Source organism: Rattus norvegicus, chromosome 4 (assembly GCF_021556685.1).
Source record: "Rattus norvegicus strain SHRSP/BbbUtx chromosome 4, alternate assembly SHRSP_T2T, whole genome shotgun sequence".
NCBI classification, from domain to species: Eukaryota; Metazoa; Chordata; class Mammalia; order Rodentia; family Muridae; genus Rattus; species Rattus norvegicus.
This window is the reverse complement of record NC_141537.1, coordinates 172,602-189,680: the sequence shown is the minus strand read 5'-3', so window position 1 is coordinate 189,680 and position 17,079 is coordinate 172,602. Positions and strand designations below refer to the sequence as shown.

Here is a 17,079-nt window from a genome sequence, read left to right as displayed (position 1 = left end):
TTGTAGTATTTTTCCACATACTACATGGTTCTTGTTGCTATCAATGAGGTCCAAATGCTGGAGTTTTTCCATATACTACTTTTAGGAGAGAATTTGTGATATATATGTTCAGAGTATGAGTCTGAATTTTCAGAATTTTTTCTATTAAAAATGTTTTATTTTATTTTAATAATATGCCTGTGTATGTAGTAGCTGCTTGGTGGTGATGGTGGGTATGCACACACGGGATTGAAGGTGCTGGCATCCAGAGAGTGTGTCTGAGCTCTTGGAGCTGGGTCAGGTGGTTGTGAGCTGCTAGATGTTTTTGCTTTGGCCAAACTCTGATCCTCTGCAAGAGGATATTCTCTTCTCTACTGAAGCATCTCTTCAGTCCTGGAAAAAAACTTTTTTGTTCATTTTCCTTGTTTGTTTTTTGTTTTTGTTTTTTTTCTTGGAAACAGGTTCTCACTATGTGTTAGTTTTTTGTCTAAGCTCCACTCCCACAGTTACTTGGTAACAGCCAGGTATGCCTGGCACTGTAAAAGGGGGTACTTGTCCCCTCGTCATTCTCTTACTCTCTTCCTTTCTTGCTTCTTGTTCTTGCCCTGCTTCCCCTCTTCCTCTTTGTCCCTTCTCTCCCCATTCTCCTTCCCCTGTTCCTCCACATACTCATGGCCGGTCTTTACTCCTCTCCTCTTCTACTCTTCTCTCATTAAACATTTCCACATGGAACCTTGTTGTCCCATTGAGGTTTGTCTGGACGCGAAATGAGATTTCTACCCCAACATTATGTAGTCCTGGCTGGACTGAAACACTCTTTGCTACCCAATCACATGTACAGTTAATGCCAATTTGATATATGTTCATGATAATACTTGAGTATGTGAAACAAGATTCTTGTTGGTTTCAGTGAAATATGAACGTGTACATATGAATATGCTCTCCATGTTTATGTGAGCTCAATCTAGGCTATAGTCATCATAAAGGAGGGAAGCTCGATTGAGAAAATGCTTCCCCATAAGATCAGGTTGTAATCAAGCTTATAGGGTGTTATTTCAGTGATTTATACAGGAGGGCCCAGGCTGTTGTGCGTGTGGCCACCCCTGGCCTGGTGGTCCTGGGCTGTATAAGAAAGCAAGCTGAGGAAGCCAGTAAGCAGCACCACTGGTTGACCACTGTACCAGTTCCTGCTTCTAGGTTGCTACCATGTTTGGGTTCCTGTCCCAAGTTCCTTCAGTGATGGATTACCAAGTGGAAGTGTAAGGCAAATACACTCTTTCCTCTACAACTTGCTTCAGTGTTTCATCACAGTGATAATAACCCTAACTAGGGCAATGAGTATCAATGCAAGTGTGGAGAAATGTATCACTTGCCTTGTATTTGGCCTTTTAGTAGAAGTTGTCGGGGGTTTAATTTCTGGAAAACTTGATTTGTTTACTTCTAGTTTGTTCTTATTTCTTTTTTTTAAATTAATTTATTTATCTTATGTATGTGAGTATACTGTCACTCTCTTCAGACACACCAGAAGAGGGCATCAGATCTCAGTACAGAGCTGATCTGAGCTACCATGTGGTTGCTGGAAATTGATCTCAGGACCTCTGGAAGAGCAGTCAGGGCTCTTACCCACTGCGACTTCTCTCCAGCCTCAGTTCTTATTGGTAATATAGAGATCAGTATATTTGGAAGATTCTTCAACTCCAGTTCTCATTCCTTTCGTGTGGGGTTTGTTAAAATTATGGCTGCTCTTCAGCCACTCCTCTGGAGTTGACAGATTATTCTCAGAGAGGAAAGAATCCCATTGGGGAGAAGTAGCAGGTATTTATAAATGTTGTTCTCTTCAGATATTTATTTCACTAATTTCCACTACTAGGGAAGTGACTTTGCCTTGGGACAATGTTTTATAGAAAACACAGTTTTAGTTTCTTGTGGGACTTGCTTGGTTTTGCGTTTTTCCTTAATTATTGACACTGAACCGACAGCCTCTTCAATGACAGGCGAGTGCTGCACCCCTCATGCATATCCATATCTTTCTCAGTGTCAGACTTGATACCCTCCTTGTTACACCATCAATAATGATTTTCTCACTGGCTTTTCACAGCAGAAATTTTAGTGAGCATACCGTGCTCTTAAATGAATAATCAAATGAATTGTTATTAATTTTTATTTCTCATTTATTTTTCTTTTATTTGTTCATTTTTTTAAGAACTGAGACTAGGCTTCTGTAATTGAGGCTGGTCCTCAGTTCATTATGTACATGGGGCTGGCCTTGAACTTCTGATTCTCCTCATTGTACCTCCCAGACACTGAAATTAAAGGTGTAATACACCATACCTGGCTTTAAGTTTGAAGATATATTTTATTATTTGTAGAGAAATCGCAAGAGGACACTGTTCCCAGCTTGCCAGCTTGCAGGCAACCTAGGGTGTTTCTCATTCTAAGCAAACTGAGACCAAGGAAGCAGACTTTCTCAAGCAGAGAATCCTGGTGCTCTGCCAAGTAAGCTGCAAACCTGAGGAAGAGACCTTCCTGTTGCTTTTCCCATGAGAAAGTAACTTTGTTTATAGTTTAATAGACATCTTGATGGGAAGCATGGTGGTGAGCAGAAGCACAGAGAGAAAACTGGATAAACAACATTCTTTACCTCTCAAAGCTTCCCTCCTGGGACATGTTTCTTCCAGCAAGGCCATATCTCTTAATGCCTTCCAAACAGCACCACACAGCTAGGTGTCTAAATATCAGAGTCTGTGAGGACATTCTCATGCATATGACTACATGTTGTTACATTTAATGACTGCCACATACACATTTGCAGAATGTTCAAATCATTTGCTGTTAAAAGTATGTGTATAGATTCAGAGTTTCTTTGAACCAGTCATTATGCAATAGGAATTTCTTTGGCTCTTAATGGATGAAGACTAGCAAATAAACCTCTTAAGGAGAATTTATGAGATACATCTGGCAATTCTGGGCTTGATATGGAACACACCATGGAACACCCTGGTACCCGCCTAGAGCAAATTTAAGAACAAAGTCCACAGAATTAGTAATTTATTCTCAGGGCCTTTTACATAGGCCCCTAAAACATTTAAATTGTCTTTCTCACACTAGGGACTTAGCTGAAAACGTCCGTGTGTCTTTAGTCATTTTTCATGTATATAATATGTTGTTAATACAAATGTGAGAAAGAGAAACGAAATCAAAAGGCATTTCAAAAACTAAGAATCATGTGTGTGGAAAAAATATGTTTTAAGATTAAAGATTCTTACAAATCTTACCAAAGCTAGTTTGACTTTGATAGTGAAGGCTTCATATAATAGTCTTTGATATAATCTTAGAGAATTACAGAAAGCAATGTAAATGCTGCATTAATTTATGAAAGTTAATACAGTGGTGGCCTAACTTGTACCTGGAAAATTTAACTTTGTGCCTCTTGTGATCCAACAATGACTTAACTAGTTAGTCCCTGGCTGGAAGCTTGAGACATGCCAGGATCTGGTAATCTTGGTGTTGTATAGTACAGTTAAGTGTTGCATTAAGAATGCCAGTGTTTTCTGTCCTCTGACCTTGTCTTCCCTTCTCTGCCCTCATGGCTCTGCTCTTGTCTGCCTGCTTCTACCCAGTCTCCAGGCCCTCACCGCCCCCAAACCTTCTTACCCCTGATCTCTTGCATGTAATCATTTCTCAAGAGCACATCTTGGCATGGGTCTGCAGTAAGTAATACTCCCTTAATGTATTTCGTTTCAACCTCATGTATTAAATTTGTTATCACACTAAGAAGTCCCTTATGTAGATCTTTTAATGAAGTTCTTGGTGGTGAATTTGCTTAGTAGATGTATTATACTATGTGTGTTTTCTTGAGTTGTTTGTATGACACAGTTTAAGAGTCATTTTAGGTCAGATGATGAAGGAAATATTTTAATAGATTGTTTAACTAATTAATGGTAATGAGTAAGTGACAGTTGGATTTATTGATGTTTTATGCAAAGAGGATATTAAGTGTTATTCAGGAGGGCATAGATTCCCCATTGACCCCTCTTACAAGTAGAAAGTTGGAAAGTGTTCAAATATGAGACTAAAAGTGTAGGGAGGATGTTCTCTGGACAGACTGCACTGATAAAGCAACCTGAAAATAACACATTTTGATAAGGTTTACTTGGGATTATACTTTTGTCTTTCGTTAATTGGACATTTGAGTTTTCAACTTTCCCGTTTCCCTTGATAAAATATCAATGAAGAGTAGGTTATGGTATAAAACTGACTTATTTTTTTTCTCTCCATACAGAATCTCTGCCTACCATGAGGAGGTGTTGTTGGAGGACGAAATCTGAAAATCATGGCTGGGAAAAAGGCTATGTTTTAATGAATAAAGGTATTTACATATCCAGATAATTTTTGTTCATTTTAGTTTACAATATGGCTTCAGGTAGAATACATTTTCAATGCTCAAAAATTCTAACCTTTAAAGTTAATTTTACTCTCAAAAATTTTGTTCAGAGGAAGTAGATATTCTTGCACAGAACAATTTAATATATTTGTGTTTAGCTCAGCATTGCTAGTAATACTGAGAATTAGGAAAAACATATAAGTATCTAGTACAAAGTGTTATTAGTTAATCATCTGTATATAGCAAACCATTTTCTTTTTATGTTTCTAATTTTTGAAAAATACAAAGAATATAAAAAAAATTTACTAATCAGTAAAAGTAAGTTGTTTGCAGTTTGGACGAAGTATACCACTAGTTGTCACCTATAGCTTCACTTTAAAGGCAAACTAATCTTTACGCTATTAATCTTGCCAATCCATGTACTTGGGAGATCTTTCCATCTTCTGAGATCTTCTTCAATTTCTTTCTTCAGAGGCTTGAAGTTCTTATCATCCAGGTCTTTCTCTTGGTTGGTTAAAGTCACACCGAGGTATTTTATATTATTTGGGACTATTATGAAGGTGTCATTTCCCTAATTTCTTTCTCTGCTTGTTTTTCTTTTGTGTAGAGGAAGGCTACTGATTTGTTTGAGTTAATTTTATACCCAGCCACTTTGTTGAAGGTGTTTATCAACTTTAGTAGTTCTCTGGTGGAACGTTTGGGATCACTTAAGTATACAATCATATCGTCTCCAAATCGTGATATTTTGACTTCTTCCTTTCCAATCTGTATCCGTTTGATCTCCTTTTGTTGTCTGATTGCTCTGGCTAGAACTTCAAGAACTATATTGAATAAGTAGGGAGAGAGTGGGCAGCCTTGTCTAGTCCCCGATTTTAGTGGGATTGCTTCAAGTTGCTCTCCATTTAGTTTAATACTAGCTACTGTTTTGCTGTATATGGCTTTTACTATCTTTAGGTATGGGCCTTGAATTCCTGTTCTTTCCAGGAACTTTATCACGAAGGGGTGTTGTATTTTGTCAAAGTCTTTCTCAGCCTCTAATGAAATGATCATGTGGTTTTTATCTTTCAGTTTGTTTATATAGTGGATTACGTCGATGGATTTCCGTGTGTTAAACCATCCCTGAATCGCTGGAATGAAGCCTACTTGATGATGATGGGTGATTGTTTTGATATGCTCCTGGATTCGGTTTGCAAGAATTTTATTGAGTATTTTTTGTTGATATTCATAAGGGAAATTGGTCTGAAATTCTCTTTCTTTGTTGGGTCTGTGTATGGTTTAGGTATAAGAGTAATTGTGGCTTCCGAGAAGAAATTCGGTAGTGCTCCACCTGTTTCAATTTCATGGAATAGTCTGGATAGTATTGATATGAGGTCTTCTATGAAGGTCTGATAGAATTCTGCATTGAACCAATCTGGACCTGGGCTCTTTTTGGTTGGGAGACTTTTAATGACTGCTTCAGATTCAATGCAATCCCCATCAAAATTCCAAGCCAATTCTTCATAGAGTTAGACAGAACAACTTGCAAATTCGTCCGGAATAACAAAAAAGCCCAGGGTAGCTAAAACTATCCTCAACAATAAAAAGACTTCCGGGGAAATCACTATCCCTGAACTCAAGCAGTATTACAGAGCAATAGTGATAAAAACTGTATGGTATTGGTATAGAGACAGACAGATAGACCAGTGGAATAGAATTGAAGACCCAGAAATGAACCCACACAGCTATGGTCACTTAATTTTTGACAAAGAGCCAAGGAAAAAAGATAGCATTTTCAGAAAATGGTGCTGGATCAAATGGAGGTAAGCATGTAGAAGAATGCAGATCTATTCATTCTTATCACACTGTACAAAGGTTAAGTCCAAGTGGATCAAGGACCTCCACATCAAATCAGATACACTCAAACTTATAGAAGAAGAAGTGGGGAAAAACCTCGAACACATAGGCACTGGAGAAAATTTCCTTAACAAAACACCAATAGCTTATGCTCTAAGATCAAGAATCAACAAATGGGATCTCATAAATCTGCAAAGCTTCTATAAGGCAAAGGACACAGTTGTAAGGACAAAATGGCAACCAACAGATTAGGAAAAGATCTTTACTAATTCTACGACCAATAGAGGGCTTATATCCAAAATATATAAAGAACTCATGAAATTAGACTGAGGGAGACAAATAACCATAATAAAAAATAGGGCTCAGAGCTAAATAAAGAATTCACAGCTGAGGAATGCTAAATGGCTGAGAAACACCTAAAGAAATGTTCAACATCTTTAGTCATAAGGGAAATGAAATCAAAACAACCCTGAGATTCCACCTCACACCAGTGACTGGCTAAGATCAAAAACTCAGGTGACTCAGATGCTGGCGAGAATATGGAGAAAGAGGAACACTCCTCCAATGTCGGTGGGATTGCAGACTGGTACAACCATTCTGGAAATCAGTCTGGAGGTTCCTCCTCATAAAATTAGACATTGAACTACCTGTGGACCCAGCTCTACCTCTCTTAGGCAGATACCCAAAAGATACCCTAATATATAACAAAGACACTTGCTCCACTCTGTTCAAAGCAGCCTTATTTATAATAGCCAGAAGCTGGAAAGAACCCAGATGCCCTTCAACAGAGGAATGGATACAAAAAAAGTGGTACATCTACACAATGGAATATTACTCAGCTATCAAAAACAATGACTTTATGAAATTCATAGGCAAATGGATGGAACTGGAAAATATCATCCTGAGTGAGGTAAGCCAATCACAGAAAAACACACATGGTAGGCACTCATTGATAAGTGGACATTAGCCCAAATGCTTGAATTACCCTAGATGCACAGAACACAAGAAACCCAAGAAGGATGACCAAAATACGAATGCATCATTCCTTCTTAAAAGGGGAATAAGAATACCCTTGGAAGGGAATAGTGAGGCAAAATTTAGAACAGAGGCAGAAGGAACACCCATTCCAAGCCTGCCCCACATGTGGCCCATACATATACAGCCACCAAACTAGATAAGATGGATGAAGCAAAGAAGTGCATGCTGACAGGAACTGGATGTAGATCTCTCCTGAGAAACACACCCAGAATACAGCAAATACATAGGCGAATGCCAGCAGCAAACCAATGAACTGAGAATGGGACCCCCATTGAAGGAATCTTAGAAAGGACTTAAAAAGCTTGAAGGGGCTTGAGATCCAATATGAACAACAGTGTCAACCAACCAGAGCTTCCAGGGACTAAGCCAGTACCCAAAGAGTATACATGGACTGACCCTGTTCTCCAACTGCATAGGTAGCAATGAATAGTCTAGTGAGAGCACCAGTGGAAGGTGAAGCCCTTGGTCCTGCCAAGGCTGAATCCCCAGTGAATGTGATTGTTGGGGGGAGGATGGGGAGGGGAACACCCATATAAAAGGTGAGGGGGAGGGGTAAGGGGGATTTTGTTCTGGAAACCAGGAAAGGGACTAACAATTGAAATGTAAATAAGAAATACCCAAGTTAATAAAGATGTAGGGGTTGGGGATTTAGCTCAGTGGTAGAGCGCTTGCTTAGGAAGCACAAGGCCCTGGGTTCGGTCCCCAGCTCCAAAAAAAAGAACCAAAAAAAAAAAAAATAAAGATGGAGAAAAAAAAAGCAAACTAATCAAAATAGTGTAAAAAAACATGAAATTTTATTTGTAAGTGTGCTGGGACTTTAAAGTTATTTTTGTGGCAGGGAGTTGTACCTACTGTTTATTGGAATGTCTTTTCTTGGTTGTAGGATGAGCACCTGGCTGCTTTTCCAGAAGCTGGAGGAACCTGTTTGTTCTGTTAAGCAGGAGGATGGGACACTGCAATATTTAGGGGAATTGCTATCTATATTAATGGTTAGAGATGTTGAGTGCTTTTTACTGGTTTTTTGCCCAATTTTATCATGAACTTTTTAAGATTAAGAAAATTTTGTTTTAAACTTCAATTACTTATAGTCTGACTTATTTGCTTTTCTGTGGCAATAATGAAATACCATGACCAAGTCAGTTTATGGAAGAGTTTATTTTTGTTGGGCTTCCATGAGACCATCATGGCAGGGCGCTGAGAGATCACATGTTAAACCCCAAATATGAAGCAGAGAGAGTGAACAGGAATTGGGGCTAGTCAATATATACTAGCCTCAGAGCTAGCCCCTAGCAAGGTATAGCCTGTAAAGTCACCACCAGGGTTCAGACATTTGAGCCTATGGGAGATATTCTCATTCAAACCACCACATTTCCCTCCCAGGCTCCAAAGGCCATGGTTATAATATGAAGTATATTTAATCCTACTTCAGATGTCCCCATGATCTCCCACAGTCTCGATAAAACCCTGTGAATTTGAAAAGTGAATTAATTTCAACATACAATGGAAAAGATATATATTACTATTTCCTAAAAGGAGGAATGGGGGCATAGACAGAAAACGCTGGACCAAGAAAGACTGATAAGGCAGCATGTAAACATCAAGTCCCCTAGGTCAGACTTCCCACCTGTGGGTCATGGCCCATTTACAGGGGCTCCCTAAGTCCATCTGTAAACAGATATTTACATTATGATTCATGACAGTAGCAAAATTACAGTTATGAAGAAGCAACAAAGATAATTTTATGGTTGGGGTTCACCACAACACAAGGAATTGCATTAAAGGGTCACAGCATTAGGAAGGTTGAGAACCAGTGCTCTAGCTTAATATCTGATATCAGAGGCTTAGATGGCACCATCCCTCCATCTTTCTGCCTGTAAAACATATCTCTTCCAGGCTGGTTCTATCCCATGTAAGCAACTCTCCCTGGCAGAAATCACAGCTTTGGCGCTTCCAACACCGTGGAGTCTGTACAAGTATCCCAGGCTTCACTTCATCTCTCAGGGTCTTCATGCAGGAACTCAGGATTAGGGATGGCCCTGAGGTCCTTTGGGGTGCATGCTTGTATTTTCCTAGAGAAAGTTCTGTTTTTTCTTGCTTGAGAATGGGTACATACATAGCAGAGAACATTTTTAGATTTGTCAAAGAAGGTCAGGAAAGGGCCATAATTGTCAGTCTAGAAAGGGTATCACCGAGTTACCCCTTTGTATTGGTTGCCTCTTCTGCCAGCTCTATCTACTCTTCCTGGGTCTAGTCTCTGGAATGAATGAGTAGTTTGTCTTGTGGGTTGGAAATTTTAATTTTTATATGGTTTTAGCTATGAACTCCCTGTCTGAAGACTTATCTGCTGTGGTGATTTGAGTAGCAATGACCACCATAGGCTCATATGCTTGAATCCTTGTCGTATAAGGAGTGGCACTATTAGGAGGTGGGGCCTTGTTGGAGTATGTGTGGCCATGTTGGAGGAAGTGGGTCTCTGGGAAAGTGGGCTGTGAGGTCTTTATATTCAAGCTATGACCAGTGTCGACACAGTCTCCTGCTCCTGCCTTCAGATGAAGATGTAGAACTCTCAGCTCCTTATCCAGCACGATGCCTCCCTAAATGCTGCTGTGCTTCCCACCATGGCGATAATGGACTAAACTTCTGAGAGTGTAAGCCAGCCCAATGTCAGTTTTCCTTATCAAAGTTGACTCAGTAACAGTGTCTCTTCACAGCAATAAAACTGTAAGACACCTACTCACCTACTTTTTTTTGCCCAGTGAGATTGTTCCATCTGTTTCTGGCCCCCAATTATTTATTTATTTAATTAACTTTATTTTCCTTTTTTTTACACCAAATAATTTCTTTCTGAGTTTTCATTTACCCAATCTAGATTTATTCCTTTCTGATCATTTTAGCACTTGTCTTTCTTTATTGAGTATTACTACCCAAATTTTTCTTAATTTTGAGTCTTCTTGATGGTCATAGTTGGGTATGTTTGTCCCCAATTGACAGCAAATTGCTGTCAATATGTATGTCCGTGTCATTTTTTGAACCCATGCAGTTGACTGATCATATTTGTCATTTGAGATCTCTTCATATATCACTGTGCTTGATTGCCTGGTTGTCTTCATACTGGTTTAGATGAATTCACCTTGTTTCTCTAGGTCCATGGCTAATTAATTAATTAATTAATTAATTAACAAGAGTACACTGTAGCTGTCTTCAGACACATCAGGATAGGGCATCAGATCCCATTACAGATGGTTGTGAGCTACCATGAGGTTGTTGGGAATTGAACTCAGGACCTCTTTTCCACTGAGCTATCTCTCCTGCCCAGGTCCAAGCCTCTTAAGGTATGTGCAATATTAGCCTTCTTTAGTCCTTACTATAGTTCCTTGTTATATAGACACAAGATAGAGCTACATTTTCACTACTGTATTATTTGTACTGTTGTTGTCTCTGTGATGACTGAATCTAACTATTTTATTTATTCATTGAGTTAAAGTTAAGTACTAATCAATCAAGATATTTGATTAACGAGAGCAGATCATACTGTTTATAATTACAAGTTTTGCTGGTAAAGTGTTACTTCAGAGTGGATACTGGTACAGCGTTTAGAGTTAGCCTATAGAAAATGGAAAAATTTTGTTCAACATACCTTGGCAAATTTAATATCTTAGACTTTGGTCATATATACTCTGAGAAGCTAAGAATGTTAAAAACAAAATCACTGCTTTTTATATTCACTACTTAAGAAACTCTTCAATTCTCTATAGCACCTTATTTGGGAAAAAGCGAAGGAGGAACAGATTGCAGTGGTACTATTTTAATTCTTATATTTGGCCTGAAGTTTCTTTTATCTTTGTTTCCTTCTGGTGTTTGATTTAGGACATTAAGGTCCTTTTGGGTTCTTTCACTAGTAGTGAGGGGCTGACTGTACAAAGACCCTTGGCTTTTGTGTTTTGAGCCCTTTAGGTTTTTTGACTGTCCTGTATAGCCTTCAGCCTGTGTATTGATCTTACACAGCCTGCAGTGTAAGCAGTTGAGAGAGCTGGTCTTGCTGCCTGTGTCCTGTGCCCTGTTTAGAAGTGGAGGGATGTTGGAAATCAAAGTGTGCATGGGAAGGTTGACTTGGGAGAGAGATGCCTAGACCAGCCCATTGTTATCTGTGAGAAAGCTTTGGAAAGATACCTGCTGTGTTTTCAGTTGCTAATTTTCAGTTGTGAAGGCCTCATCTCAGGCAACCTTGACTTCCTGTCCTTCTTTTTTTTATTCTCAGACTCAGGAAACCCCAACTGTGTTGTGGCATTGGCGCCACCTTGTGTCCCAACTCAGGGCTGGTGTGGTACCTCTGGTTGCCTAGGTTTGCTTGGGGCTTGGGCAGGGAGCATCTCAGTTAGCTCTCTGTACACCCTTTAGACTCATGCTTAATTTCCACCCTGAAGCAGCTTTAGAGTGAAGCCCTAGTTGTTAATATTCAGTGGATGGGGGTGGATTTCTGTATCGGGTTACTTCGGTTCTAAGCCTGGCATGGGTTTGTCAATTTGTTACTAAAATTTCCAACCCTAACAGCCCATGTAAAAGACACACAATCCAAATATTTTAATTATAAGTTATATGCCTAGATTGGGCATATCTAATACAATACTAACTTATTTCCCAATTCTAAGACTCCTTATTACTTCTGGTTTCTCCCAGCCACATGATTCTGGTGCATATTGGCTTCCTTCTCTCCTCTTCCCTCATTCTTTTTCTCCTTCCACCTGCCACCCCCTCCTGAGCCTCCAATCCCACCTTTCCTATCCACTATCCAATCATAGGCTCTAACCTTTTATTGACCTATTAAAGTGGAGAGAAGGTTCACACAGCATCACCTAAGTACATGATGCTCTGCTTGTGGGGTGGGGGCAACCCCTCTTGAGGAACCAATATGAACAATAATATACAAGCAACATCAAGCCAAGACACTACAGTTTACTCGAAAGATCACAGTTTTTAGTAAAATATCCAATAATGTTTGTTGTTTAAATGTGTGTCTTATTATACTTCTTACACAGCTGTTTTCCAAATGTGGGTTTGTCTGGTGTGCTGTACCAGCACAGAATATTCATAGTTACCAGTATATTTTCTTGCCACCAATACACGAATTTTTGTTGGATATGCTAAAGAGTCATAATGGTTTTACACAGGAAAGCTAATTGTCAGAATTTTGTATTGTTTTTGAGTCAGGGTTTTCTGTATAGCCCTGGCTGTCCTGGAACTCATTTTGTAGACCAGGCTGCCTTAAGACTTACAGAGATGTGCCTGACCTCTGTCTCTGAATTCTAGGGTTTAAGTCCTGTGTCCAGCTTGATATTTTTCTTTCTTTCTTTCATATTCTCTCTCTCTCTCTCTCTCTCTCTCTCTCTCTCTCTCTCTCTCTCTCTCTCTCTCTCTCTCTTGCCCCAGTTAATGGATTTTATTTGGTCACAGGGTCACAGGCCAGGTATGGCCCCAGCTTTATTTGACCTTCTTCTTTGGTGCTCAGATTGTTGGCGTGGCTGAACTTCTTGTAGCAGTAGACTACACTGTGTGCAGGCATGAGTCGCACTTGTGGCAGATCATCTTGTCACAATTGTAATTCTGGACAAGGTGACAAAGGGATGACTCGATGATGCCACTGTGCAGACGCAGCACCAGGTACAGGTTGAACTCTTTCTGGATGTTGTAGTTGGACAGGGTGTGGCCATCCTCCAACTGTTTGCCAGCGAATATCCGCTCTGCTGATCAGTGGGATGCCTTCCTTTTCTTGGGTCATTATTGATGATGTCACTGGGCTCGATCTTAAAAGTAATGGTCTTGCCCATTAGGGTCTTCATGAAGATCTGCATGTTGGCACCTGCCACTTGGCCACCTTGCTGAAGAGAAAGAGTGGTTTGGGTTTTTTTGTTTGTTTGTTTTGTTTTTTCTTTTTAACACTTAGATCATTTTGTTGACTTCTTGGTGTTTGTGGAGGGCTGGTATAATTTGCATTTTAAATATATTTACCTGGATCTTCACTGCTTGCTCTGTCCTTTATCTTAACAGGCAGGTGTCCTTTGATTTGGGACTGAATAGACTTTTTAAAATTGTTTCCAGTCTGTGTTCTTCTTTCACTGGCCTTTTATGAGTCAGTTTTTCACAGAATTGGCTGTCACAGTGCACGAAAGATTCGGCCAGAGCTTGAGACAAGTAGAAATGGGTGGCAGTTTTAGGACCTGTACTATCATATTTTGGAACACCAGGGGGATTATTAGAAGTAATATTATTATAATGTAGTGTTATCCTAATAGTTGGGTTATAATAATCCTTATTAACAATCTCTGGTTATTCTAAGTCAGTAATTTTCCTTATGAGATAATATTTACTTTCACCTCCATAAATATAATAGTCATGTGGCAGAAGTAGTAACAGCTAACAATGAAAGAACAATTCCCTGTGTATATAGACTTTGTTTTTTTGTGAATTACTTTTTGAAATATGTTGATTTATAACAGCAGTATTGTTGGTATCAGGAATTGCCTTGAGCAGCAACACTATTTGGTAACTGTTGACATGGCAACAGCCCTACTTTCCCAGTATTCCTTTGGTCCAAATTCCAACTCCACGTGGGAGTAGTTATGTCATATTCCAAATGAAAGGCAGACTTCTTCTGCCCTCATGCTCTCTCTTCTCTTCATTCTTTTCTCTTCTTTCTCTCGCCCCTTTCCCTTTTCTTGTTCTCCCATTAAATCTCACCAAGTGGAACTGTGTTAGTTTTGTGTGCTCTATTTGAATGTGTGTGGTGGGTACTTTATTACAAAGAGATTTTAATAACAACAATTATGATAAGTTAAGAGCATGGAAATCAGACTGATTGGAAATAAATTCCAATTTGGGCACTCACCAGCTCTTGAACTTACATTACTAATATAAAAGTTGTGGGTGTTAGTAATTTTTCCCTATAGTGTTGTGAGAATTAATCTAACTCCTTGTAAATCTCTCATGTTTTATTACTTATCAGGAACATTGGGTACTAGTAGCCATTTTAATTGTTTCATGAAATAAAGTTTGTAGAGTTGTGGAGAATGGAGTTTATCAAAGCTGAACGACACATAACTACACATAACTAAATTGTATAATCAGATTTATCTTATAAAATTATAATCTTAAAGGAAGAAGGTTAAAATGTAGAATAGGAAATAATGCTATGCTATTGTTAGAAGTGATTTAACATTCTATCAGAAAACTGAAGAAATGGGGGGTTGGGGATTTAGCTCAGTGGTAGAGTACTTGCCTAGCAAATGCAAGGCTCCGGAAAAAAAAAAAACTGAAGAAATGGAAATTCATCTATTAAGGTGGTGTACAGTCCATAATACATTCTATATTATGTTAACATTATTCTTAAATGTGATTTTTTAAAATGGTCTAAATATGTTTTTAATGAGAAGAATTAGTTTGGGTTTGAAAGCTCTTTTTTTTCCGTTTAGGCAATATGTCAGTATTGAGGGCACCCAGATATCAGAGCTCTGGAAGGCATGTTGATACTGTTTTCTTCTTTGTCTCCTGGGTGTGAGAAGTATAACAGATCTTAAAGATCTGTATTCTTGTTTGTTTAAAAAAACTGATACATAAGAGAGTGTGTTGTGTGTGTGTGTATGTGTCTGTGTGTGTGTGTGCGTCTGTGTATGTGTGTGTATCTGAAATAACAATATATTCTTTGGAAAGTATTTTGTTCTTTCTCAATTAAATTTATTCATTTGTTCAAATTGGCTACCCTTTATTATCACAGGTATAGGGAAATTAGAATCCTACTGCTTTAGTGTACATTGAAATATACAGAGAAGAGTATGTTAAATTGAGGACTCTGTTATCTCACTTAGATGAGAGTTTCTGGATATTTTCTATATCTTTTTATTGTTCATTAAGGGAATTTTTCTGCTAAACTGTGTCTTCAGACTTTCTCTTCTGTTCAAATAACTCCTCCCTTAATGTAGGTAAACGTACTAACTTCTGGGTTTTGGATAATTCTGTATCATTGAGTTGAGTCAACTGGGCAGTCTGTTTTGCAAATGAAATTTCAGGTTTCTGTGTATACTACTTACTAGTATTAGAAGCATTTATTTAGCATTTTTCTTTAGTTCTTTCTGGACAATATAGCTACATTTGCAGTTTCGTTTGAAAGTCAGTTTTTCTCTTCTGTGAAAATACTAGAGAATTCTAGATTCCCAACAAGGCTTTATTTTTGTTCTAGATAGTTTTGACTCAGCTCTGAAAGGGATTTTTTGAATGTAAAGGAATTGATTTTAGGCCAGGGACACCTACCTTCTGGTCTAGTGTTCTTTTGTCTGGCTTATGTGGTGAGGCAGGAGAGCTTGTGTGTTATATGTCTCTTTGTTCTGAGCCCCCTGCTCTTTAAACCTATTTATACCTACTTATACCAGAATTACAAAATTCTGATTGTAGTTTTTTGTCTCATTTTCTTCTCCTACAATCTGAACCTGGAATCCGAGTTGCCTGTTTTTCATTGTAAGAAATCAAAGGCTACAGAAAACTGACTCTGCTGCTGTTAGATTGAGTCAGTTCATCAGAGCCATGTTTGGTGGACCAAGCTTTTAATCCTAGCAGGTGAACCTCTATGAGTTCCCGGCCAGCCTGGTCTACATAGAACACCTTTTCATCCTGATGCTAACCCCCAGTTGGAGTGGCATTATTACCAGAATAAACTGAAAGGAAAAGCAGGTGCACATAAGTTCTTTAAAGCAATAGTCCTCCCATGGATGGCCTCTGGTTGGTGTTGGTGTTGGTGCATTAGAAGTGAAAGTAGAATTGGAATAATTAACTCTTTGAAGGCTTTAAGAATGTTAGTGACTGTAGAGAGAGTATCTTGTGTATTTGTATGGATATATTACCTTTCAGTTAAAAAAAATTATGGCCTATAGGAAAGGATAGAATAGAAGGTGGGACATCCGGGAGGCAGAAAGAATTCTGGGATAGAGCCAGGTTGGAGATATTTGCCCTGGAAAATGTGACCAGACAGACTCGTGGTTCCTGAGCACAGGTAATGACCCACATGGCGGTATGTAGATTTGAGTAAGTGGGTTAGAATTTGTCAGAGAAAAGTGTAGCTCTATGGCCAAGGTATTTGTTAATATATGTTGAGTCTGCGTCTTATTCCTGGGATCATGGGGCTGAGAAGAAGAACCAGGTCCAAACTTCTACCAGTGACAACATGAATCCAAACAAAATCTAAATCTGAGCAATGACCGACCAGTGTATACTTTTGATTTCTGGAACAGAATGATGATGTTCACCTGGAATTCAATCCCAACATAGGTTGGGAGTGAAAGCATGATTTATTTCATATTAACTAGATGAGCTATTAGCGATGTGGCTTATGTCACCGTGCAGACACTTAATATTTATGTTCTTCAATATATTTTAGAACTTGAAAGCAGACACCATGGTACCTAACCTCGGCTTTCAGGAGATGACACCAAGAGAACAGAACTTTCAAGGGAAGGCTACAGAGCAGGGAACCCCGACTGAAGGAAGGACACAACGACTATTGTAACCAGAGTCTAAATGCCTCATTTGAGTGAATTGGTTTCTTAGAAGAAATATTTCCATAACTATCTTGGAAAATTAGTTTCTTTACAATCACAAGATCTTCATTTGTTTTACTACCCTGCATTACAGTTCCACAGAAATTGGCAAGTCTTTCCCATTGGTTTCCCTGTAGAATACATTGTAAAACCACAGATATTAAAAAAAAAAATCATAGTTTTAGGAACACATTAACGAGAAGAAAGACATATAGCACAGTAGAAAGGATCTAGATTTTGGTTTTATCCCAGTTGCTTCTGTTC

General features: G+C 38.8%; 1 pseudogene; it reads right to left on the bottom strand.

Moving 5' to 3' along the window:
- Positions 1-17,079, bottom strand: part of LOC148006206 (polyubiquitin-C-like) — a 1,402,189-nt pseudogene that overhangs the window by 1,289,264 nt on the left and 95,846 nt on the right.